The 25,195-nt window shown below is 36.9% G+C and overlaps 1 long non-coding RNA gene across 1 annotated transcript; it reads left to right on the top strand.

Annotated features, from left to right (window-relative positions):
• The first annotated feature begins 298 nt into the window (after positions 1–298).
• On the top strand, positions 299–25,038 carry LOC122238687. Its single transcript, XR_006217749.1, has 5 exons — positions 299–440; positions 19,139–19,221; positions 20,219–20,272; positions 21,615–21,713; positions 24,840–25,038. It is a non-coding gene; the product is annotated as an uncharacterized LOC122238687 (long non-coding RNA).
• The last annotated feature ends 157 nt before the right edge of the window (positions 25,039–25,195 follow it).

Raw genomic sequence — 25,195 nt, 5'->3', positions numbered from 1 at the left:
CAATTCTTCATTTTGGAATTCAATACCTATCTAGAAAGTGGACATTTCTTCCCATTACATTCTAAATTAAAATATTCTCCAGAGTACTACCATTACCTATCAAAAGATAATCACATCAGTTGTAACTGATATTTTATATATTGTGTAATGTTAGCATTTTTCAAAAAACTTTTTTTTTTCTTAACGGGAACCCTAATTTGCACTGGTTTTAAAAAATGTGCAGAACACAGAATACATGAACACGTTTTTTCCTTTCTCTTTTTTCTTTTCTTTTCCTTTTTTTTCTTTTAACAGCACTGATTTACACAAGAAGCAAAATGCAAAACTGGAAGAGCAACAGCTACTACGACCACCACCAAGGTGATGGGAAGGATTGAAACAGACCCTGCTCTCTCCAGGACTAGGTGTATTGGATACCATTTTTCACACAAAGTTCAGAGGTATACATTTCTTTTAAATTGTCATATCAAATAAGTAAATTGAACATAAGAAATAATTTATATTATGCAAGCTAAAATTAGCAATGGAATAGCAGTGTGATATTGCTTAGGATGGCAGGGAGCTAATGGAAAATATGGTAATGGATGTATCTTGACTGTCACTCCCAGTCTAAATTCAGTTTACTAAATAATCACAATAATAATTCCCTTTTGGTTTCTCACCACCAGCTTCTTCTCATGCTTTATTTTTGCATTGTTTCAAAATCATTGCTTCTATTTATAAAAATCTCAAATGTCATATTTACATGTGACCTAGAAGAAGGATCAGAATTCATCTCTAAAAGAGAAAGATAATTATCTATGATACGTTTCCAGCCTTTTCTTGATGAGATGTTGCATCGAACGATCACGTCTTTAGAGCGGGTACGCACAGCAGAAAGGCAAGGGAGGCAGAAAAGGAGCCGCAGATGATGCAGGGGAGGGGAAAAGGGCAAGGCTTTGTAAGAGCTCGTTCCGAATTAACAAAGTAAGATGTCCAGATGTCTAGGCTCCAGATCTGCTTTTCTTATTGAGGAGAATCTCATGTTAAGTTGTTTTTAATGATGTAAAACTTTAAATTAAAACATTGTTCTTTTATTATGAGCTATAATATGTTGGTAAATTTAAAACTTAGGGTGTTCATTTGTAGATATTAAGTAGCATTATTTTCTAAGAGAGAAAAATAAGGGGAAGAATGATACATGCTTTGTTTTAAAAATAGATGTATTCTGAATTATGATTAGAAGTCAATCATTTGGAATCTAGTTTGGGGATAAAACTGTTTCTTTCAGAAATATATAGTAATTTTCTGCCTCAGCTGGTTAACATCATACTTATTTATTGATCACTCTTTATTGTTTACCTTTTTTCAACAAAGATGCCATCGTCTTCATATATGTCCTAATTTCAGAATCAGATATATGGATGGAATCTGAAGTCTCTTTGGTATCTATGTAAATGTCAGATGCTACTGATGTCCTTATCGTACTTAATGTTTGCAACAACCTATCAGGACAGATGGTATTAACTCTGTGGTATGGCCAAAGACACTGATACTCAGCGAATTCAACTAAAGTGTCTCTATAGACAGCTAACACATGTTGGAGACACAATTTGAGCCTGGGTCAACCTAATTGTAACAACTCTCAATACAAGACATTCTCCCACGAATTTTCCCTGTTAAATTACGGCTTACCTTTGCCTTGATCCTATACTTATTGTTCTTTATTACTATAGCCAGTTTTAGAATTCATTCAAATCCTAGAATTTGTTTTCTTGAGGATTCTCCTCTTTGTAGTGAGTACTTGCTTGAAAATAGATGACACTTTTAAAACTTATGACTTTCTTATGCACACATTTGTATTTAATATTAATGTTTTCATTTAGATAAAATAATGCATATTTAAAATTTTGTTTTAATTTATGTTTATTTATAAATTCAATTTTTTAAATTTTTTAATGATTATTTATTTTTGAGTGAGAGAGAGACAGAGTGTGAGTGGGGGAGGGGCAGAGAGAGAGGCAGACACAGAAGCTGAAGCAGGTTCCAGGCTCTGAGCTGTCAGCACAGAGCCCACCGCCAGCACAGAACCCGAAGCTGGGCTCGAACTCACGAACCGTGAGACCATGACGTGAGCTGAAGTTGGACACTTACCCGACTGAGCCACCCAGATGCCCAGTAAATTCTATTTTTATATTATATTATATTTTTAGTTTGTATTTTATTTATTTTTGGGGGGAGAGGCAACATGGATTCACATCAGATTTGTGTGTGAACATTGATTAAACGCCCACGTGACAGGAATGTTCTTGGTGTCAGGGTTACAGAGTAACCATTGTCTCTGACCTCCAAAATCTAACAGGTCTAGGAGAGAAGATAGATATGTGGATAGTGGTATCTTAGATGGAGTCTATAACAGAGATTCTGATCAAAGAGGAAAAATGCATGGACTTGACCATCCAGGCCTGAGAGAAGAGATATCAAGAGTATACACAGGGCAGCAAAGAATAGGAACCTTCATCAATCCAGTCAACTAAATTTATCAAGCACTTTCCATACGCCAAACACATCTTGGTGTTGGGAATAGCATAGTGCAATTGTTATTTCAAGCTTTCAGATCAGTGGAGGTTAGCTATGGCTTTGTATAGGCAAAGCAATATTCTATTGCTTTTTATTTACTTGCATTTACACCTCAGCCAGAGTGAGTACAGAACTAATGAATCTGCATTTGTTCACACCCTGGGAGAATATTTTGAGCTTGAACCAGTGTTGCTTTGACCTCTTTGGAGAATACAGGGGAATTCCAGACCAAAGTGGAAAGAGTGGATGGCGGTTAATACTTTCCCCTTGTCCAGGTTAGGGTCTTTCTAGGCTGAGGAAACAGAAGAGAGATTTTTGTAACGTGGTTCAGGTTCAGAAAAGGAGAATCCATTTAGATAATGCTCAAGATAAGCTAGCCGGAAATTAAACCTGGCAATATGAGACGTCCATTTTTTTAGATTTTTCTTTTTATTCTTTTATATATTTTTGCCGGGGACTGGACTACCTCTCCTAATGCTGTCCCACTTCTCCTCCAGCAGTAAAAGAGCATAGGTCAGCGGGCTGTTATTGAAGAGGAGGCATGTAGGGGTGGGGGCATAAGGAAGAAGGTCAAGGAGAGATTTTGTCTGTTAAGGAATTGTAGCTGTGAATTTCTCTGAGGTGCATGGATAGGGGTGCTCTGCTGATATCAGTTTGATACCGAAATGAGACCTGATTTTATATTCTTCATGGCTGTGTGTGTGTGTGCACATGCATGCATATACATATGTATGGGTATTAGGTGCACTGGTGAAAGGAGAATCTTCTGATCTTCAATTACGGCAAATGTCTTCATGATTGGTCTTAGATAGAATTACTTTAACACCCTACTTTTCCTAAGATGGTCATAGGTATACATATTGTCCCGGTGAGTTTGCTAGGATGCTTATCACTGAAAAGGATCATGATTGGCTGATAAAGTAAAAAGGTCACCTTAATATTAAGGAGTAAGTAAAAGGTTCTACGTAGAATCAATGACTGGCTGCCACTGAAGTCTGATTTTTCTTAATCTTCAGTCACTCTCCCCACCTTGATAAATGGCACTGAACCAGTTCCTCAGGGTATCCCCTGGGTTCTGTTTATCAGGGAAATCTGAGGCATTATCTCCCTCCAGCAGACAGCCAATTTGCCTGGATATGGTATGTGGGTCTGATATTCATCTCTGCTGCTCAAGAAAACATGTTTGACAGTTGGGGCAAGGGCCACACATTATTTGTCTTTGTGTTACCAGAGTTTAGCACTGATGCCAGGAAAGCATATAATACTTATGGGGAATGCCTTGATTTCCTTTTGCCATTAGGTGACCAGTGCTCTGGCTCCAGTGTCACCATGTGCCATCGAACCTGTCACCTTGTTCCGTAGTTGGAGTGGAAATATGAGCATTGCAGGCCCAACTCTAGTAACAAGTGGACAGGAAGGTGGGTGAGGGTTGGGAGCAGGGTACAGTTTCATTCAACAAGTCAGCAAAGGGACACGCTCATGCAAATCTGAGAGGGAGAGTCTTCTGCCAAAGGAAAATTGCACCAGATGGAATTAACTAAAGGAAAAAAATTATTCAAGACTATTGCAATAGGGAAGACAGATTGAATTCAACTCTGCTGAAATAAAAGGTAGGAGAGTTTTTTAAGGCTGAGGTAAGCTAATGGAAAAGTACCTGCAGGATTTTAGGAGGGAGCCTGGTCAAGGTGATTAGACCATCTGTGTTTGCTAATTGGCTTCTTCCTTCCCACATTGACTGAGAGATAAAGACACTCTCTTTCTTGATTATAACATCTCAAAGGGATGGCTCCCAGGATCTTGAGAACAATATTCTAGGGTTTTATAAGATTGACATCTCGGAAGGGAAGAAAAAGAATTTATAATTGCACATTTCTAAAGCAAATGCTTTAAGAAAAGGGAGGTTAGGGGCCTAGCTAGAGTCAGGGAGAAACCTGTTTAAAGTGTAGTCAAACTGAAGGAAATGTTAAGGCCATCTTGATCACCCTCTACTCTCTGAACAATTGCATCCCACTTAAAAGCTACAGGACCAGAGGGGATGGATGAATATGTGTGGACACCAAGGTTTGAGGTTCAGGTGAAGACAGAGGGCTCAGAAAAATGAAGGGGATCAGAAAATTCCACCCCAGTGTTCCACTTTGGCATGTAGATTATTTTAAGCTGAAAACTCAGGAAAAGTTCTTAACCTGTCCCTTAACTACCTAAAAGAATAGGAGCCCTGTACCAGGAAGAGAGCTATTACCAAAGAAAATGTTTTATACCCAGGAAACTTATCTACTTGGTATAACAAACATTTGTTTCCCAAACATTTGCTATTCAAACCTTTCTGTGATTGTCATCCTCCTCTTTGAAACTCCAGTCCCCCACCCCATTCTTCACAGCTCAGGATGGTATATAAGCCCCAAACTCCCTTTGAGTGTCATGCCTTTGTAGGGCTCCCGTATTTGCATCATTAGATTTGTTTTTCTCCTGTTTCTCTATTTTATGTCAATTTGATTATTAGGTAAGCCAAGGAATCTAGGAGGGAGGAAGGGAAAATTTTCCACCCCTACACAACATTCTGACATCGAGCAGTCCAGGGGGGGAAGAGAGCTACTGGAGGGCTGTCTCTACTTTAGAGATGATTTTGGCCTCCTAGTCTGCATATTCTTTGATGCACAAAGAAGCATCCTCATAGGTCACAGAAAAGGGGAGACAACTAAAAAGGTCATAGATGAGACACTGGGTTATGTGGGTACAAAGGTAGGGGACCCAGCAAAGGCTTAGCAAGGACAAAGGGAATTGTCAATTTGTAGTTAAGTTAGATCCCTCAGAAGAGATTGGCTCATCAGCCTGTCTTCTTTAGGAATGCCACATGGAGTAAAACTTTGTTTTCCTTTTCTAGTACCAACTGCATCAGTAGCATCTGGAAACTTGAGAGAAAAATATTTTCTCAGGCCCCATCCCGGACCTGACAAATCAGAAACTTTGAGGCAGAGGCCCAGCAATCTGATCCAACAGAGCCTTCAAGTGATTCTGATGCGCTCTCAAGTTTGCAAATAACTAGATGACAAATGTAATGATTTCAGGTCCATTTTTACCCTTTGGTATATTTTGATAATTGATCATGGGGAAGAATGTAAAAAGAACTCATTTTAGGCCTGGAGCTATTGTCGGAACTGATTATTATGTATGGAAGCCTCCAACTGAGCAGCCTTTGACAAAGGGATTGATAACAATTAACTCTAAGCACCAGTGATTAACCTTAAGTAGCCTAGGCTGCTCCCCCAGGAGCCACAATTTACTCAGAGTCTAAGGAGAAGTTGTAGCTAGTTAGCATGCAGATTCGTCCAAGCACAAACATTTTTTCTGTTTCTAAGATTCTATTGTAGTTTCTGTCACTTGTGTTACTTTTTCTTTTTCAGTGTAAGTACAAAGCCCAGAGGAAGGTCACAGGAAAATCAGCTGTAATGAATCCCTACTAGAGTTTGGCACTTACGTAACACACCTTATTAACAGAAGAGGCAACTGACTCTCAAAATGACCCCAGATAAATAAGCACAGACAAAAAATTTTGTCTAACTTCAGAGCTCATGCCAACAATTGAGGGAACAGAGTAGAATTGAAACTGTCTCCGTCTCCCAACAGAATAATAATTCCATGTGAGACCAAGGGGAGCCCTAGTCAAATCACAGAACCTGTAGTATTTCTCAGCATCTTTTTCTGGCTTAAATAAAATTATAAAGGGGCACCTGGATGGCTCGATTGGTTAAGCATCCAACTCTTGATTTTGGTTCAGGTCATGGTCTCACAGTTCCTGAGATGGAGCTCTGCGTCAGGGGCCCACTAACACCACACAGGCTGTTTGTAATTCTCTCTCTCTCTCTCTCTCTCTCTCTTCTCTGCCCCTCCCCGTTAGTGCATGGGCTTGAGCTCTCTCTCTCTCTTTCTCTCTCTCTCTCTCTCACACACACAAAGTAAATGAATAAACTTTAAACAAAAATAGAATAAAAATAAAATTATTATTTCACAATTATTGAGTGCTTCCTATGTGTCAGACACACTACTAAATATTACACATAAAAACTTAACAAATCTTTACAATACACGTGGAAGGTAAATTCAGACATTATTACTGTTAGCCTCAAATTTACTACTGAGGTTACTAAAGCAACAAGTGGTATAATGACTTCTTCCTGGTCATCCAGAAAATTATGGTGGGAACTGGAATGTAAATCTAGACATCCTGCCTCCTGAGTGCTCTTGCTATTGGTGATACCTCCTTCCAGAACTCTTTCCTCACATAACCTGACATTGCAGAGTTTCCTTAAGCAACAATGCCCAGGGCTCCCTAGAGGACTAATTCTTCAGGGTTTGTCTCTTCCTCAAGAATCCATGGGACATTCCCCCAAAATGCATCTCTTCTTTCCCTTTCACAAGCTGCTTGTGACCTTCAGATAGAAACAACACAACACAACACACACACACACACACACACACACAACACACACACAAAAAAGGACCTCTTTGTCCCAACATCCTCTCATAATCTGAGTGTCACCATGTGATGCTACACCTAACTGATCCTCTCTGGGAACTGGCATCATTCATACAAAAATCTTGTCTTTCTCTCTTTTCAAGATACACTCTTCTTTTCCTAGAAAGGGATTAATTGGTAGTCTTCATAATTGAATGGCTGAGAACAATTTAGTCTAGGGACAGCCATCTGTTCCCAAACATCTGATCCTTTCTCCTTCATGTCTTAATCCCTAGTGAGAAAAAGTTCATGAAGATTCCGACCAGGTGTTCACAGGAAGAAGAGTGTATGTCAGCAGCTTGTGCCCTAGGGAAAAATACATAGATTTTGCCTTATTATTTCTGGGCGACCTAACATCACTTTTTCAGCAAGAATGTCCTTTTATTATAATTAGCTCAGTTTCACACCCAGAAATAAAAACACTCATGGGGAGTGGGGGAGAGGACAGGTGTACTTGACTGGGCTAATGAGAAGATTTGGGATAGGATAGCTGTGGGAGGTTTATTCTGATTATGGGAATATCAGAATAATAGCCATCAGATCAAACCCTCATTGGATATATGAGGCTATGGGATGGGGAGATAGGGAGAAAAGCACTCAAATCATAGAATTTAATCATAGCATTTTCATGGAAAATGTCATTTTGATATTGATAGTAATAAAGAGTACATAATGGAAATTAAGACATGATTATAAATTGTTGTGACTTGCTAAAAATAGCACCTATTACTTAGTTCTACTGTGTTTTAAATATGTGTTCTATGTTTGCTCGTAACCATCTCTTTTTACTTTATAATTAGGTATGAAAAATATCTCTGTCACTTGACATTCTGAGGACTATTTAGGAGTGCAGGATTTAATGCTGGTTGCATAAAGATATTGCAACCTGAGGCAAGTCAATAGCTGAGTATAATCATTTGTTATATAATGCTCAAATTTGTGTGTGTGTGTGTGTGTGTGTGTGTATAGTTTTGATTTCAGCTTTAATATGTGTCTGTTTTAATCATATCACTACATAAATAAAATATGTGGTGCAGGGGCATGTAGAATCTTAGCTTCAAATGTTGTCATATTGACATATCAAAATAGATATTATTAAAAATTAATTTATTTTAGATAAATTTTTAATTATGTCCATGAAGACATACAGTCAGTTAAGGCTATAGGATCAAAGGACACACAGAGATTCTTAAAGAATTTAAGCAGATTATGAAAGCAAGTTATACAATAGTATAGGAAGTTTAGTCTCATTAGAGCTAATTTGGTCATTAAATAAAATTTCGTATTTGAATTAAAATAATCTGAAGCATTAACACAGTAACCAAATTTTTAAAAAAAAAAATGTTAATGTTACATGTAAAGTTTGAGAAATTTGAAACACGTACTTCCAAATATCAGAAGGTTTCTTCAACAGATCGAATTGAGGCTGAGGGGCTAAAAAGGCTGAGGATCAAGTCTGAAATCTCATTTCTGGATGTTTATATTTAACTGATTATATGATTGCATCTTTGCTCTGCTGTGGTTCCCACTGCTTGTAAACAAATAGGGCCTCTGGGACACCCACTGTCACCTAAAAATTAATTCACATTAAATATAATTTTAAGGTATTGTTATGCACATGATAATAAACATAAGAACTACTTGCCCAATAATCCCACCACCAGTGATCAATCTATCTTCAAACAGATGGGTAGTGACAAATTAGGTGAAATGGAGGAATCATGGCAAGATCCTGGGAAATGCAGACAGATGTTTACAGTACAATGACTGTGATCACATTCCACTTACACATTCATAGAATGCTGGTGCCTTCTGCTGCAAAGGGATATTTATTTTGTGAAAAGGGTTTTAATGTCTATATGAGTGTAATCAACAGTTCCCTCAGCATTAGAAAAGCTCGCTTGTTGCCAATTGAAGCATCTCACTCCTACTATAAATGTGTGTGTCTATAGGAGAGAGATGTAGCACATGTTTCATGCTCAGCCCTGACCCATAGGTGCCATATAATTCGGGTTTGGGATTTTTTTCAATTTAATTTCCTATTAGGCTATCAAGAGGCCTATCAAATATATAGTATATATATATATTATATATATCATTTCATATTTGTATATATAATATTATATACATAAACACATACATATATTTACACATATATACATGCATACATACATACATATATACATTGAGCCTGAAGAAGAAAGCAAAAGTGATGTGACTCTAATATTCGTCCTGTATATTAGTTTCTTGGCGCTAGAATACCAAATGACTGCAAACTGGGAGGCTCAAAACAACACAAATGTTTTTTCTCACAGTTCTGGAGGTCATAAGTCTGAAGTCAAAGTGTTGGCAGGGCAGGGCTCCCATGTGAATCAGTAGGAGAGAATTTGTCCCCTGCCTTGCCAGCTTCTGGTGGCTACAGGCATTCCTTGGCTTGTGGTCACATCACTCCAATCTCTGCCTCTGTAATCATGCTGTTTTTTCTTTCCTCTCGTCTCCCATGTCTTTCTGTCTCAAAACTCCCTCTTATAAGATAACATGTGAGTGCATTTACAGCCCACTAGGATAATCCAATACAAGCACCCTTTCATTTTTTCATTCCTTTTGACATAGAAGGTAACATTTACTTTTTTTTGGTCAAATAAGCTAATATTCACAGATTCCAGGGATCAGAACATGAACACATCTTTTTGAGGGCCATTATTTGGCCCACAACATCAGTTATAATCAATATAATTATGTTACTTCAATTATCCTGTTGATAAGGTCACATATTCCGTTAGGCTGAAAATTGCTATCCTTACCACGTTAACATAATTTCCACATAGCCATTTTTTACATCCATCATTTATTTTACACTTAGTGTGCTTATGAAACTTACACCATGGATTTAATTTTCACCTAGTTTTCTTTCTTCTCTCATTCTAGAAGAACCACTTCTAATCCGAAGTTGGTAAATGGGAATAATCAGAGAGGGAGAGCCACATGTATTCTGAATGGCCAAGCAGAATTGAACTCAAAGGGAATTAAGGCAGTTGCAAAGTCACATAAAAATATAGGAGCTGGCAGTTCAAACTCAGACTTTAAAAAAAGAGAGAGAAAGAGAGAGATTCAGATAAAAATACCCTAGTGAAAAGCACATGTTTAAAAGTACAGGTTTATTCTAGGGAGTGAATGACACTACACCCCATGAAATCACTCACCCAGATTGCTTCCTTCCTAGCTTTGCACATGCTCCCATGGCAGCATTTGTGTCTCATACTGTGTTCCATTCCTCCTTGGTGTTTTCCAGGATTGTGATATCAGTAATTACTATTGCTTCCCCATTGCAAACTGGAGGAAGGACATTTCTTTCATTTATGACTATATATCAAAATGATGGTTGATATTTCAACTTGTAGCCATGATACACAGAGAGCCAAAGCACACTGTGTGCTTTGAAAACCTCCCAAAGGCAATCAGATTTACAAAATGCTTTAATCCATATGCTATGACTTTATATCGGAAGTGTGGAAGGGGAGACATCTGGAAAAGGATATCAGAGAATCCCAAGCACAGTATATACTCATCATGGCACATGAACCAAAAAGAATTAATCTAGAACACATTCTTGTACACACAGATATGAGGATGTGCAAATTAAACAGAGCCAAATCCTACATCTTGAAGCAATCTCTTGGCTGTGCCTCCTTCCTAAGCACCTTTTCTGGTTATCTCATTTCACTTGTTGTGAAACCTTTGGAAGAAGTTGTTTACCTAGGTTGATGACTCTTTATCTAACTCCTAGCAGTCTGGTACTCACCCCAATTTCCACTGAAACCATTTCATCAATCATGCATATATGTGTTCAACAAATATCTTGTGCTAGACTCTATGCTAAGTGCTAGTATACACTGGTGAGAAAAACAGATGATCTCTATCCTCATTGAGCTTATAGTCTACCATAGCCACTCAAGTGTTTTGGTTTTAAATATTGAGGACCCCAGTGAATCTTTGTTATGTGAATTATACTTACCAACATTTACTGAAATAGAATTTAAAACGTACATTTTACAATATGGTCATGGATTGGATTAAGGTAATGGTAGCGGAAATAGAAGGGCTTTAAAACATATGTTGAACGTATAATTCCTACAGATGATGGATTGGGTGTGTTGAGGTTGACCTCCAGATGACATTGATAACAAAATGATTAGAGGTACTTTATACTGAAATATAAATGAGGAGTACAGGAATAAGTTTGGGAGGTAAATCAAGAGTTTTATTTTGGGTATGTTAAGTTTAAAATATATTGTGAGATATTCAAATGGAGCTGTCAAGCAAGAAAAGTCTGGAGCTGCAAAGAAGGATCCAGACTGGAGAGATTAAAATGTCCTGCCTAGAAAATGGAGGTCCACATACTGTGTGTGTGTGTGTATGTGTGTGTGAGCGTGCGTGTAAATCAAATGAAGATACTGTTAAATATAATGTTATCTCCTACTACTGTGACAAGGATATACCGTCATTATGACAAAATGTAAAAGTATATAAAACTGTAATTTTTAAATTAGTAGAAGCTAGCAAAGATATGAAAGATAAGTGACAGTAAACAAATACATAAAATAACTGAATTTAATTATTATTGTGCATGTCTGGATATTCCATTGAAGGCTCAACAACTTTTGAATTAATAATATAATGAAAATATATGGACTTAATAAATTAATACGTAATTTTTCCATTAAGTTTATTTTTGGCTATAGCACTAATTATTGTAATAAGATACTTAATATATGTGTGTTCTATTGTTAGTAATGCCAAATTACACTAGGTTTCTTATGTTATTTTATTTTATTTTTTTTTCTTAAATTCAATCAGAAGAAACCTCAATTGGGTGATATTGTAGCAACTGGAATTCATAAATGAACCATGAAATTGACATATCATGTTAAAATTATTAGCACAGAAAATATTACTATACACATACACACATTGTGGCTGCCTATGGCATGATTTTGCCACTTCTTAATATAGTATCTAGTTCCATATATTATCCCTTAATCCCTTCTTTTTTCAATATTTTAATGCTTGGATATTAGGGAGAAAACCAGAATTAGTGGTTTATAGGGTTCAAATAATGGCTCATTGTGTTCCAATATCTCTTCAGTCAAAATTACACCCTATCAATAAATGGATAGAAAATAGTCCTTCAGAAATTAAGTTTGGACTCACTTGTTTATGAAACTTTTTCCTTATAGTCATGCAAATCCTTTTATTTTGTGATTCTTATTTCCATATCTTTTTTTTGGGAATGCCATTTTTGTCGTGTTCCTGCATGCACCTTATTTTACTCAAGGAAAAAAAATAATTTTTACTTATTTTAAAGGTAAAATAATCACTCTTACCTCTCTTTTCTGCTAAGTCTTTGTTAACATTATTAATAGTAAGCAATAGATCCTATTCCAAACTATAACCTGTTAACATAAATTGAGAATTAATTTTATTTCCTCTCAAAGACCCTGATTGACTATAGGACGATCTTCTATTCTTTAGTTTCTTAGTCCTTGTAATAACTTGTATACAGTACATCTGATAGCTTTGGTAGCACTGGTCAACCACTCAATTAACTGAGAGCAATTATCAGGTTATATTTAGTATGTATTTTAGCAAAATACTCCATCTTTTCAGAGATTGTGAGAGTTTTTCTAAGGTATTTGATATTTTGGTGCAGTTGAGACCATACATGGCATGAAGAATCCTTAAGGTTTTTCACCAAAATGCAGTTTCTTACCCTTTAAAAAAAAAACAAACAAAACTACGTTAATACTATTACAATATACTTGTCTTTGGCAGTATTTTAAATTATATAAGCTGATCTTTTTTAAATTTTTTTTTTTTTGAGACAGAGAGAGAGAGAGAGAGAGAGAGAATATGAGTGGGGGAAGGGCAGAAAGAGAGGGAGACACAGAATCTGTAGCAGGCTTCAGGCTCCGAGCTGTTAGTACAGAGCCTGATGCAGGGCTCGAACTCACAAATCATGAGATCATCACCTGAGCAGATGTCGAACACTTAACCAACTGAGCCCCACAGGCACCCCTAAAACTGACCTTTAAGTATACTTTCAACCTATTGAATATTTAATAAGTATAACACTTTGACATTCCTATCATTCAATGATAATATAGTCACCAGCTCATTTTATCCTCAATACTTCTTTTTTTAAATTTTTAAAAATGTTTATTTATGTATGTTGAAAGAGACAGAGAGAGAGAGAGAGAGAGAGAAAATGTGAGCAGGGGAGGGCCAGAGAGAGAGGGAGAGAGAATCCCAAGTAGGCTGTGCACTGTCAATGCAGAGGCCAACACAGGACTCAAACCCACAAACAATGAGATCATGACCTGAGCAGAGAGAGATCAAGAGCTTGATGCTCAGCCAACTGAGCCACCCAGGCACCCCTACTTCTTTTTTATTTTTGTAAGTCTTATTTATTTTTATTTTGAAAGTGAGAGCACAACTGTGGGAAGGGCAGAGAGAATCCCAAGCAGGCTCCACGATGACAGCACAGAGCCCCATGCAGGGATCAAACCTACAAACTGTGAGATCATGACCTGAGCCAAAATCAGTTGCTTAACTGACTGAACCACCCAGGCACCCCTATCCTCAATACTTCTATGCTTGAAATTCTCCAACAATTTTCCATTGCCTAATGGCTAATGCCTGGAAGTCCTCTGCTTCCACAAGGTCTTTATGATTTCATTTTGTCCTATTTCCCAGTTTATGGGTCATTGATATTGGCAGTTCATTGGGCTAGGTGATCATAATATTTCTTTCTAATGCTAAAATGATATAATTTCACCTCCCTGGAATAGAATTGAGGGTCAGGACTGATGGGGAAATGGTAATTGAAGTTTTAGCTAACTTACATAATTTCAGTCTTCCTGTATGTGAAAGGTTTTATCTTAGGTGCTGTGGAGCTTACACTAAGATGTTGAGCTGTTATCTCTATCTACTGAGGGACATGGGAAGCCTAGAATGTTATTGGAAAGCTGTAAATGGTCACTTGATCATGATTTTTTAAAAAGATAGTTTGGTGTTAACCCCTGGTATACTCATAATTGGTTATTTGGGGAATATTTTGTAAAATAGGAATATTCAGATGACATCATAACTACAACATGAACAAGTATGTCAGACTAAAACTCATTCCATTTTTTCCATTTATTAAAATTATTTGCCTGGTAAAGATGTCTAACTTTTTTTGAAAATAATCACATAGACTTTCATTTATTAAAATATTTTTAAAAAACAATTTAATCTGGATAAGGTCATATTACTAGTTAATAATAAAGTTGGAGTCAGAATCTATTTAGATTCATGGCTCAGTAATCTTTCCCAATATCATGTTTATTACTGCACTTAGATATTATGGTGGTTTTAACAGATGTCTATAACTTCTTTGAAGTCCCTGCCATCAAAAGATGAAAAACAGAAAATGTGCTCAAGGAATTAAATGATACAGCTGAAGAGATTTCCAGGTAGAGTGCTTAAGGTGCCATTGAGCTTCTTCTAGTTTTTCTATAGTAAAATGTAAGGGGGGAGAGAAAAGATAAAGAAAAACAAAGAGATAAAGAGAGAGAGAAAAGGACGGAAGGAAGGAGGGAAGGAAAGGAGGGAGGGAAAGAAGGAAGGAAGGAAGGAAGGAAGGAAGGAAGGAAGGAAGGAAGGAAGGAAGGCTTAAATATAAAGGGGCCTGGCCTTTCTGGGTTCAAAAATAAAATAGTTTCTTATTCCCAGACCCTCCAGATTGCAAAAGATGCTATAATTAAATAACAGCTTCCAGGCAAAGATCAAATCTAGGGCACTCTCAGAGAAACATGGTCTAAAGATAAAACCAAGGATGTAACTATAAATCCCTTTGTTAAGACCTCAGAAAGATTTAAGGGGGTGCTATATAGACCCTTTCAAATAGACAAAAGGCCCTCTAAGAATCTTGAGAGAACTGTCTCCACAGCAGTGTCCCAGGGAACTTGAAGTATAGAAGGCTTCATCTTAAAGAAATTTGTTGAAGGGGTGGGTAGCTTTCGTCTAAGGATTTTTTTTTTTTAATTGTATCCACTTGAACTGAAAGAGGCAGAGACATTACGACGTGAAGAGTCTTTTGGGTTCTGGAACTAGTATGGGCAGTAAGAAGGCTAAGGAAAGTAATCAGCTGCAAACACCAGCCATATTTCATGTAAAAAGAAGGATGACTCAGAGGGTGGAATCAAGAGCCCCAAGGGCAGCACTAAAACCTTTTGAGAACTGTTTCCAGAAATTGGGACTAGCAACATGTGCCTGACTAGAATCTGCCAGAAGTCTCATGTCACCATAACCTGATAAAGATAATGAAATCTTAGACTTCAAGTGTGAGCCCAATGCTGTAGAGCCTTTGGAAGGCCTTATGGAGGGATGAGGTATTTTTCATGATGAGGAAATGTAAGTAATCTGTGGCGCACAGAAGAAGGACTATGGTAGCTTTAAAACATGTCCATATTCCTCCCATAAAAAAAATTGAGGCTATTTCCTCTCTCCTGGATAGGGGAGGCCGTCTTAGGTACTTTCTTCTGATGAATAGAACATGGCATGATACGCACTGCATGAGTAGGAGGCCAAGTTCGAAAAGGCACCACAGTTGTGATTGAGCTCTCTTGGGATGCTCCTCTTTGAAATCATCCTTTGTGTCATATGTCAGGAGACAGGTGAGACTCTGTGGACAGGCCACATTTAGGAGTTCTGGCCAACAGCCCTAGCCAGTGTTGCAATCAACAGCCATATTCAGTCTCCAGATTTGTGACAGATTAGGCCTTCATTTCATTCCAGTCTTCCAGCCAATCCCAGCTGACCTCAAAAGGAACAGACGCAGAAGCTTATCCAAGTTACAGATTCAGGAGCAAAATACATGTCGTCTCAAGCCAAGTTTTAGGATATCTGTGACATAGTATCAGATAACTAGAAGAGACACTAAAATTTAAGTTTATTAGTAAAAAGGTAGAGAAGTTATTATATAGTTCATGCAAAAAAACATGGGGGCAAGCACATTAGGTATAACTATATATTATAATTTTATTAATTATTTTCTCATTTCCCCAAAGTTTAGATGCTTAAGGGTAAAGCCTAGGTCTTTTTTGCCACTGATCCTCTACACTAAACAGTTCCTGGAGTATTACAGCTATTAGATCAAAGTCTTTGCTCTTAGGAGCATACATTCTACTAAGAGAAAGAATATAAACAAATAAACAAATAAATAAAGAGGGAGGGTGGGAGGGGGGAAGGAAGAAAGGAAGGTGGGGAGAAAGGAGGGAGGAAAGATCATCTAGTGATAAATAGCTGTGAAGACAATTACGAAGCTTGACTTGATAAAGAGTGGCTGGTTGTAGTAACAGCACCAGCTCTGCAGATGGTTTTCATTCAACCTCAAGTTGAAAAACAAGTATGTGTGATGAAGAATCATTGATAGTTTTTAATTCTACCTCTTGACCAAAAATTACAGATGGAAAAGCAGACATCATTCAGCTAAATATCCAAGACGTTCATCATCTCCAGGGAATGTAAAGGGCACTCCTCTTTTCTCAGCAAATGCCTCCTCTATCTATGGCCAGTTTGAACCCAGCCCCATGTGGCTGAATCTGAGTTCTGGCCTCACTGATCATTACTCCACAGCTCCTCTCCAGCTCACAGGACAATGAGGAAACATTAGAACCAGGAATCACCTAGAACCTGGATCAGAGAAGGCCTAGCCTGGGCTAGGATTTGGGAGGTAGGAAGCTGGTCTATTAGGCATTGAGTGTTTGTATCTGCTTTTCTAGAACTTCACACATCAGCCTTTGCCTATCTTGTTGCCATAGTGCACAATTAGGAAGAGCAAAAGTCACAGAGAGCAGGGATAGCAGCCTGAGAGCAACCTATGTCCTCAAAGTGCAGAAAGGAGTCTTAATCTGATGCATGAGTCAACAGAGTAACGTGGCTGTTCACGAATAGTTAATTCAATCAGAGAGTTTGTTTGTATACTACAGTGCCCCCCCCCCAAAAAAGGAGAGTCAGTAACCTCAGTCCATTGCTTATCTGACCACTTTGAGGGAGATTTATTAAACTGTAAGTGCCACAGTCTAAAAAATCATGGATACGTTGCTGAGAAGCATGGAAGTATGATTCAAAACCCCATCTTATCAGGAATAGTTAATATTTAGGCTGGAGAAGGGGACTTTGTAGAAAGTTTGAAGGATAAAATGTGCCTTAAAATATGTTAAACATAGTTATAAGCTACAGCAGGGGTCAGCAAACTATAGCCCTTGGGCCAAAACTGACCTGCCATCTGTTTGTGTAAACAAAGTTTCATTGGAACAAAGCCACGTTCATTCATGTTGTGTATTGTCTATGGCTGCTTTCTCCCTACAACAGCAGAGTTGAGTAATTGTGACAGGGACCATATGGCCTAGAAGGCCTAAAATTTCAAATGTCTGACCCTTTAGAGAAAAAATAATTGCATTTGTACACTAGGGTGATATAAGCATAAACCTAGAAGCAACGGATAAAAGTTACGAGTGAAAGTTATGAGTGAATTTTTTGCCAAATAAAATAAGCTTCCTGGTAATTAGAGCTATCCAAATATGAGATGGGCTGCCACATATAAAAGGGAGTTCTACAACACAAAATGTATCTAAGACCTAGCTAGATGACATGTAGAGTATGCTTATGCTGATAGATTTTTATAACCTTTAAATTCTTTTCCACCTCTTTCTATAGTCAGTTATTTACCAGGTCTTTTAATAATTTTTGTTTTGTTTTGTTTTTGTTTTTGTTTTTGTTTTTTGGTGTGTGTTGTGTGTGTGTGTGTGTGTGTGTGTGTGTGTGTGCTTTATTTTTTTCCCAAAGATCTTGTTAATCCATGTGCTTCTGTCTATTCCCACATTTTCTGTTATTGGCCAGTCTTTTTTTCACATCAGCCAACAATTTATATCCTAATTAGTATCTTTGCTCTGGTTTCTCCCATTTAACTATTTTCTACCAATTCTAATGTTTTGGATAAATATTCCTGTGTAGTACTTTGCCTTTGAAACCTATCAAAAAATGACCAGTGTGTTTGCACTATGCCTGTAGGGTAATATCCAGACTTCTCAGACTGCTGTTCAAGCCTTTTCACCCTTTGGCCCTTACCACATTTCCAGACGTTACCATCTATACTCTCCTCCGTAGATTCCGAGATGAAAAGAAACGAAGGAATTACACATTCCCAAATATTTGTACATATTTTTGCCTTGAATTTTTTTCATGTCTTTACACCAGCTTGATTTCAAACTTTTCCAAAAAGTTCCTCTGAATCCTTAGAGTTCTTTCTTCACCACGAATCTGGCACTTCGCGTGTATGATATTTGTATGGCCGTTCACTTTGAGGTGGGGGGTACTCACCTCAGATGGATGTTTTTAGTCCTTTTTTGGAATGGAAGTTCTTAGTCCCATCCGTGGATTGGAGGCTCTTGATTGAATACATGAAGTAGAGGTTCTTGGTCCTCTGCTGTTTCATGTTCAGGGTGTCACCCTATCCACAGAAGATGACAGAGTGCCTTCTAAAAAAGAAAGCACCAAATTTATAACATTTTTTTGCAGGATTTTGTCCTTTCTGACCCCTGTGGAAAAATTTATCACATAAGGAAATTAAGAATTAGAATACTCCCTCCCCTTATTTTCCCGGCTGTAACATTCATTAGTTGCTTGACTGTGGGCAATTAGTTTAGCCTCTTCATGCTTATGTTTTCCCATTTGTAAAACAGAAATAATAATATGTAGCTTATAGGAATATTGTGAAGCACAATTAATGTTTGTAAAGTGCTTTTTAACAACTTCAAGGTCATAGAAATGTAAAATAGCCTTAATTAAAAATTTAAAAATATGTATGCATAATGATTCACTTAATAAACACGGAAAGAACTATTTATATGAATTTACATGTACGAATCTGGTTTGCAATATTAACAATTTGTTTTAACTTGGAAATAGACTTTGCTCATTTTTGACATTTTGCATTTGCATTTTGATATCTCCTCCTAACAGTGACGCTTCTATGATTCACGTGGGTCAGTGGTTCTCAACACTGGTTGCTGCACATTAGTGTGTGTTTCGCAAGTATGCTGCTGGTGAGTTTTAGAACACGCTGATGGCCAGAATTCACCAAATTAAACAAACTCTCTGGAGATAGGGAGCCCAGGCATGAGTATTTTTAAAGAAACTTCTCAGGTTATTCTAATATGTAGTCAAGATTGAGAATGACTAATGTCTGTCTCAATGTGTATGTACATTATCATAAGATCTGCTTGATGAAAATATTCATCTATAATGTATTTAAATATATTTTGATTGACACTTTGAACTGCATGATGAGTTTGTACTAAAAGATTTCAAAATTCCCTTTTGGCTACAAGGCTCAATGAATCTATGATGCCCTTTTTGAATTTGTCAGATGGAATAGCAAAGAACCGTGTTAATGATACTCAACTATTACTTATTGAAGGAATAGGGGTGTTTACTCTTGCCTCCGCATACTTCTATTTGTCTATTTGTACACAGATATAAATTTATATGTAAAAGCATATGTCATGAGGCATATAATATGGCTCACAATTATATTGGTTTTACATGAGAAATATCATTTTGTAAATCACTATTTCCATTTTTTAAATGCAAGTCGATTTTCAGTTGTCATTAATTGCTACATCTTCATTCTTGGCTATTAATATATGGTGAAGGGATGCATTTGATTTTAAAATAAGGCCTTGAATATATAATTAGGCAGGTGAAATTTATTACAAATAATTATATTTATGTATGAAAACTCTATTATATAATTTTCTAGTCTGATATTCCATTTTCAAGTAGATTTTAGACAGTTGGTTTTAGGCTTTATGTTCAGATGAACTTGAGTTAGATATAGGTACTGGTGTGTGTGTGTGTGTGTGTGTGTGTGTGTGTGTGTGTGAATAAGATAGATAGATCTTTGAAAGTCTGTAACTTTGTTCAATTAATGAATTTTAAGAATTCTTTTCACAATTCTTTGATGCAAAAAGAGGTTAAGAATCTAACTAGAATATGGCCATGTTTAAATCGGTTACTAGCTTTTCAAATTACATTTCAAAGGGGATTGAAATGTGAATTCTGATGATGAAAAATGAAGCTCTTGTCCATCCTGGGGTAAGTACATTCATTTTGAGAGCTTCATTTTATATATATATATATATATATATATATATATATATATATATATATATATATATATATGGCTCTTTTGTTCCTAAGGCAGGAAAACTTACCTTTCTCCTTTTGATGGCACAATATCTCTTTTCTTTCGTTTTTTTCATTTTAATACATGATTTAAAAATTCAAAGTTTCTAGCTGGAAGTGTACAGTATTTTAACAAAATACTTTCGGAATGATCACAGATCATGCTCACAGTTCCTAATTATTCATCATGACATTTAAAACCAATCCACTTGCCTTGATAGGGGTAGCATATATTGTGATGTTCATATTTGCTAGAGATGACATTTTTCTCCCTTTGTTACATTCTGTTAACAACCTGTCCAGTACAGCATAATTTTTGCTTTGATACCAATTAAGCAAATTGCAATACAGCTATAATCCAATTGCTGATGAATGATGTGAAACCATAGTTTATCATAATACAGTGATATAAGACACAACAAAAAAGGACAAATGGGCTGCAACAGTGCAGATAATATTTGCTGAACTACTTACATGATTAATGTTCTTATAATGTTTGCATTCTTATTGTCCTACATAATTTGTATGTTTTTAACTTTTTTTCCCTGAATAAAACAACCTTGATGTTGTACAATGAAAAGTAAAATATCTCAAAAAAACCATTACTCTAGGACAATAAAACAGTACCCTAGTATTGCCTATATCACAAACAGATCGCTCCTAAAATAATTTGATTCTAGCTTAGTTTAGGTTTAAAGACACTAAAATGGTAGAATTTTCTTTCTTTAGAATAACAGAAACTGACCTCATATTTTCTTCCACTAAATAATTGGATTTACTTCAAATAAACCTACGATACTTTGCTTTCGTGTGAAGCCAATGAAACAGTCCATTAAGTATGAATAATACTGCATCCTAGTAAACAGGTAATTATACCCTCTTAACAGTGCTTTATTATTAAAAGTCAAAAAGGAATATTTTGAAGCAATGATAGCTAGAGTTTGATTCATAAAGCCGTGTCAGCTGACTTTTTGTTACTTTTTTACTCTTCATCAGCCCCACACAGAAAGCTGTCAACTGTGTGTTTTGTCCCTACAACTGTTCATGGGTTTATTGTGATTTAGTATTCTTGGAATGTTATCTTAAGATACAGATTTTCTCTGTGACAGTTACTTACTTAGAATTTACTGTCTGGAATTAATAATGGGTGAAAGTTTTAAGACCTCTTAATGCTCTAGTTCCAGGCTGTTAAATTTACATCTTTTTGGTTGTATTTCTTATAATTTTGTTCAGTTCTTCTATCACATTGCAGGTAGTTCTCGAATTACGTGTTGTACAAAACCATACATGTTTCTGAATGTCATAATGTTTCGCAGAACTGAATTGGTGATATCTTTATGCACTAAAGCAGGTATTATTTTTTAATTGATCTCAAATATAATAAATGTCATATACATTTGCTAGTGTCTAAGAGCTTTCAATCCCACTGTATTTTGAAAGACTCCAAAATGTTCCTGGACTTTTCAGCATCCTTTGCCCCTCTTTTTCTTTCTTGTGACTACACTGATTTTTGATACTCGTAGAACAAGAAGTCTGTTTAGTGTGAGAACGTAAATCCCTTTCCAGACGCCACTCTGAAAGAAGGCTAGATTTGCTCCCTGGAAAGTAAGCATTACCTACTTCAAGCCAAAGAAATGACAGTTATGGGAAAGACAGGCTGGATATGATATGGATTTGGCTATATTTCATTCCCACAAATGCAATACTTACAAATATGAAGAACTGACGACGTTGACAAACCCTTCCATGTTAAAGGATGCTACACAGCTTTGGCCTGCTGAGAGACAATAGCAGCGAGAACAATCTGGCATTGAGCAACCAGAATGGAGTGGTTCTTTATAAGCAAAGGCATTGACCATGATTCAAAAAGGCAGAGTTGCAAACTGTGCCAGGTTCTGCAGAGAGTAGCTATAGCTCTAAACCCAAGCATAAAATTTCCCTGAATGCTACATGGGATGGGCCATTGGTCAGTTCAGTTAAACCTCAAGCATATCTATGATCAATTCCTTTAAAAGGGGAATTGTTAACTGTTGAAATCGGGGACCTACCCGAGAAGCATACAGTCTGCGTGTTTGAAACCTGACATTGGCAGATGAAGATTAGAACTCAGGCATGCTTCACTCAGTAATATTTTTTAGAATGCATGCTATAAACACAAAATCATGCAGTGCTATAAACACAGAAAGATTTCTTCACATCATGTTTACTGTGATTTGTTTTAACCTGGAGCAGACAACAAAATCCTTTAACAGTACCTCAATAAGTATTTTTTGAATACGTACTATATGCCGAGCAACCAAATCCTTCTTAGATTTGGGATATGAACATCAAGTGACCAGGTTTTTAGATACTCTTCTGCTGCTTTCCCAAATCTACTTCAGATCTACCTTTTCTTTTTTTGGGTTTCTGGTTCCTAAACTAGGCAGTGAAATAGTTAAAGTAGATGACTTCTAAGGGGAGATTTCAGGCAAAAATTCTGGAGTTCTGTTCTGTTTACAACTATTCACTGATAACTGTGCCCTTATGTATACTGTATATAATTTTGGATTTTTTTAGGTGTCAAGTTTGCTTGAATATATAAAATCTCCCTTTTAGAGGATTGATTGTAGCAATATCTGGTGAGACTGTGGGCAGTAGCACATAAATATTTGGTGTGCATTTGGAGAGACACTAGATACTTATATATATGTCAGTCTATAACTATATCCTCGATGGAGATGAAATCGCAGCTTGTCAGACTTCCAAGGTCAGGTGTTGAAAACATAATAGGAAGAATTCTAAGCAGGCAGTCTTATCCAAAGTGGACTTGTCTGCAATATCTACAAGAAAAATATAAAAGAAAATGTTTTGAGAGGGTAATACTTAGTTATAATGCTAAATGTGCACATGATTAAACTGCTCAGTGTTTTAGGCTTCATGTGTAGATAATACACAGAGATGTATAGAGCTAAGACAAGCTGTGGTGAAGAGCTAACAAAGGTAAAAAAAAGAACATAAGAAAATTATTTAGCACACATCAGAATGATTTGCAAGCACAAGGGCTAAATATTTATTCAGTTTGGTTAGGGCTTTTTCAGACTGTACATGAATTTGAATTGTACATTCAGCCTTTCTATGTTTAGTAAATGCTACTTGAAATGAATTAAGACAATCAAAATTGGTCACATTAGAAACTGGAAATACTCTACAAGCCCCCCTCCCCTAGCATCTCTATATAGAAATGAAGAAGTCCCAGAAGAGATAACTAAAGGAAATTCTGGCAGCTCACAGACAACCCTAATTTAATGGGGTAAAGACCACAGGCAAGAGTATATTGCAGTGAGCGCTGTGTATATGTTAGGTACTCTTCTAGGCCTAGAGGTAGAACAGCGTCTAAGACAACCAAGGTTCCTGCTATTGTGGAATTTACAACATGGTGGAAGAAGGGAAGCAGGTGATAAACAAAAAAGAAAACAGGAAGAAGATATATTTTATTGATGGTTATTATGCAGAAAAATATAATTGGGAAATGTGCCAGATTGAAAAAAAAGGGCGACTTAAGACCAAGTGGTCAGGGGGGTTCTTTACAAGAAGATACAGATCAAGCTGAGATATCATGACAAGAGAAGCTGAAGGAAGAACATTCAGAAGATGTGAAAATCAGGATGAAGAATATTTCAGGGAAGAAACCATGAAAAGACTCAGGGTAGAAATGAGCTTTTTTATATTCTAGGACTAAAAGAAAGGCCAGGTGTGGCTGGAGTTTGAGAGACAAGGGAAGGGGGTGTGAAATGAAGAAAGGAATATGGGCACAAATCATATTAGGATCAAAATATTGGTAAAGAATTCAGATTTTATTCTATCATTAATAAGCAGGAAAGGGTTTTAATGCAGGGGGAAGTGAGAAGATCCAGTTAAGGGCAGAAAACTGGCTCCTGTGTAAGGGTTTGGGGATGGTGGCAGTTGGGGGCCACTTCAGGGCCAGAGTGGAAGAAAGGAGACCAGCTAGGAGATGATGGCGATTTACACACGGATCATTTAGAAGAAATGAGGAGTAGGATTTGGGAGATGGTCTGGATGAGTCTCGGCCATCCTAGTTGATTGGATGAGTGCACTGAGGTCAAGAGCAATCAAAGAAAGCTAAGTTGTGTCTTGAACATTACAGTTTTCTACGCTCCCTCCAAACAGCTTTGGTGTTCCACAATGTGTCGCTGTAGCTCATAATTTGCCAACTTCATCTACTTGCTTACTCTCTTCATCTTTCTGTACTCACCCCTTTATGCTTCTGTTGGATTTTCAACTAACAGCTATCCACTGTGTCCAAAGGTTCTCCACTATGTCCCTATCTAGCTCTGCACAGGAATGAGCCCATTTATTTTCTCTAAGGAAGCCCACTGTTTCAAAGAGAAAGCACTGATTTACTGATTGAATTAAAGCAGGAAGTCCGTGATCCTAGGAATCAGCATTCTAATCTGTCTCCTGAATCTCTCCCTTTCAGTCGTCTCTAAGGGAAATGAAAGGAAAAACCCAAACCTGCAATAAAGAGAATAGCAGGTAAGGTCATTCATTTTTGCTCCCTATAGTGGATAGCAAAATATACTAGACACATAATGGGAAACAAATGAAAATGTAAATGCTGTATATATTTTATGAAACATACTCGGTAATGAATTGATCATTTATATTAAGCTATAGAATTGGGGAGGAAAATAAAGAGCAACCATGTGCAATATGTCTCAGGTGTAAAGAATGAGTTTATAGGCAAGATTTCTGAATAATATTCAGTGCTTCAAACAAATACATAAAGGTAACATTATTTTTCTACCATTGACACTAATGGAGTAATTTTCATGA

Source organism: Panthera tigris, chromosome B2 (assembly GCF_018350195.1).
Source record: "Panthera tigris isolate Pti1 chromosome B2, P.tigris_Pti1_mat1.1, whole genome shotgun sequence".
Taxonomy (NCBI): domain Eukaryota; kingdom Metazoa; phylum Chordata; class Mammalia; order Carnivora; family Felidae; genus Panthera; species Panthera tigris.
This window is presented reverse-complemented; position numbering and strand designations above follow the sequence as displayed.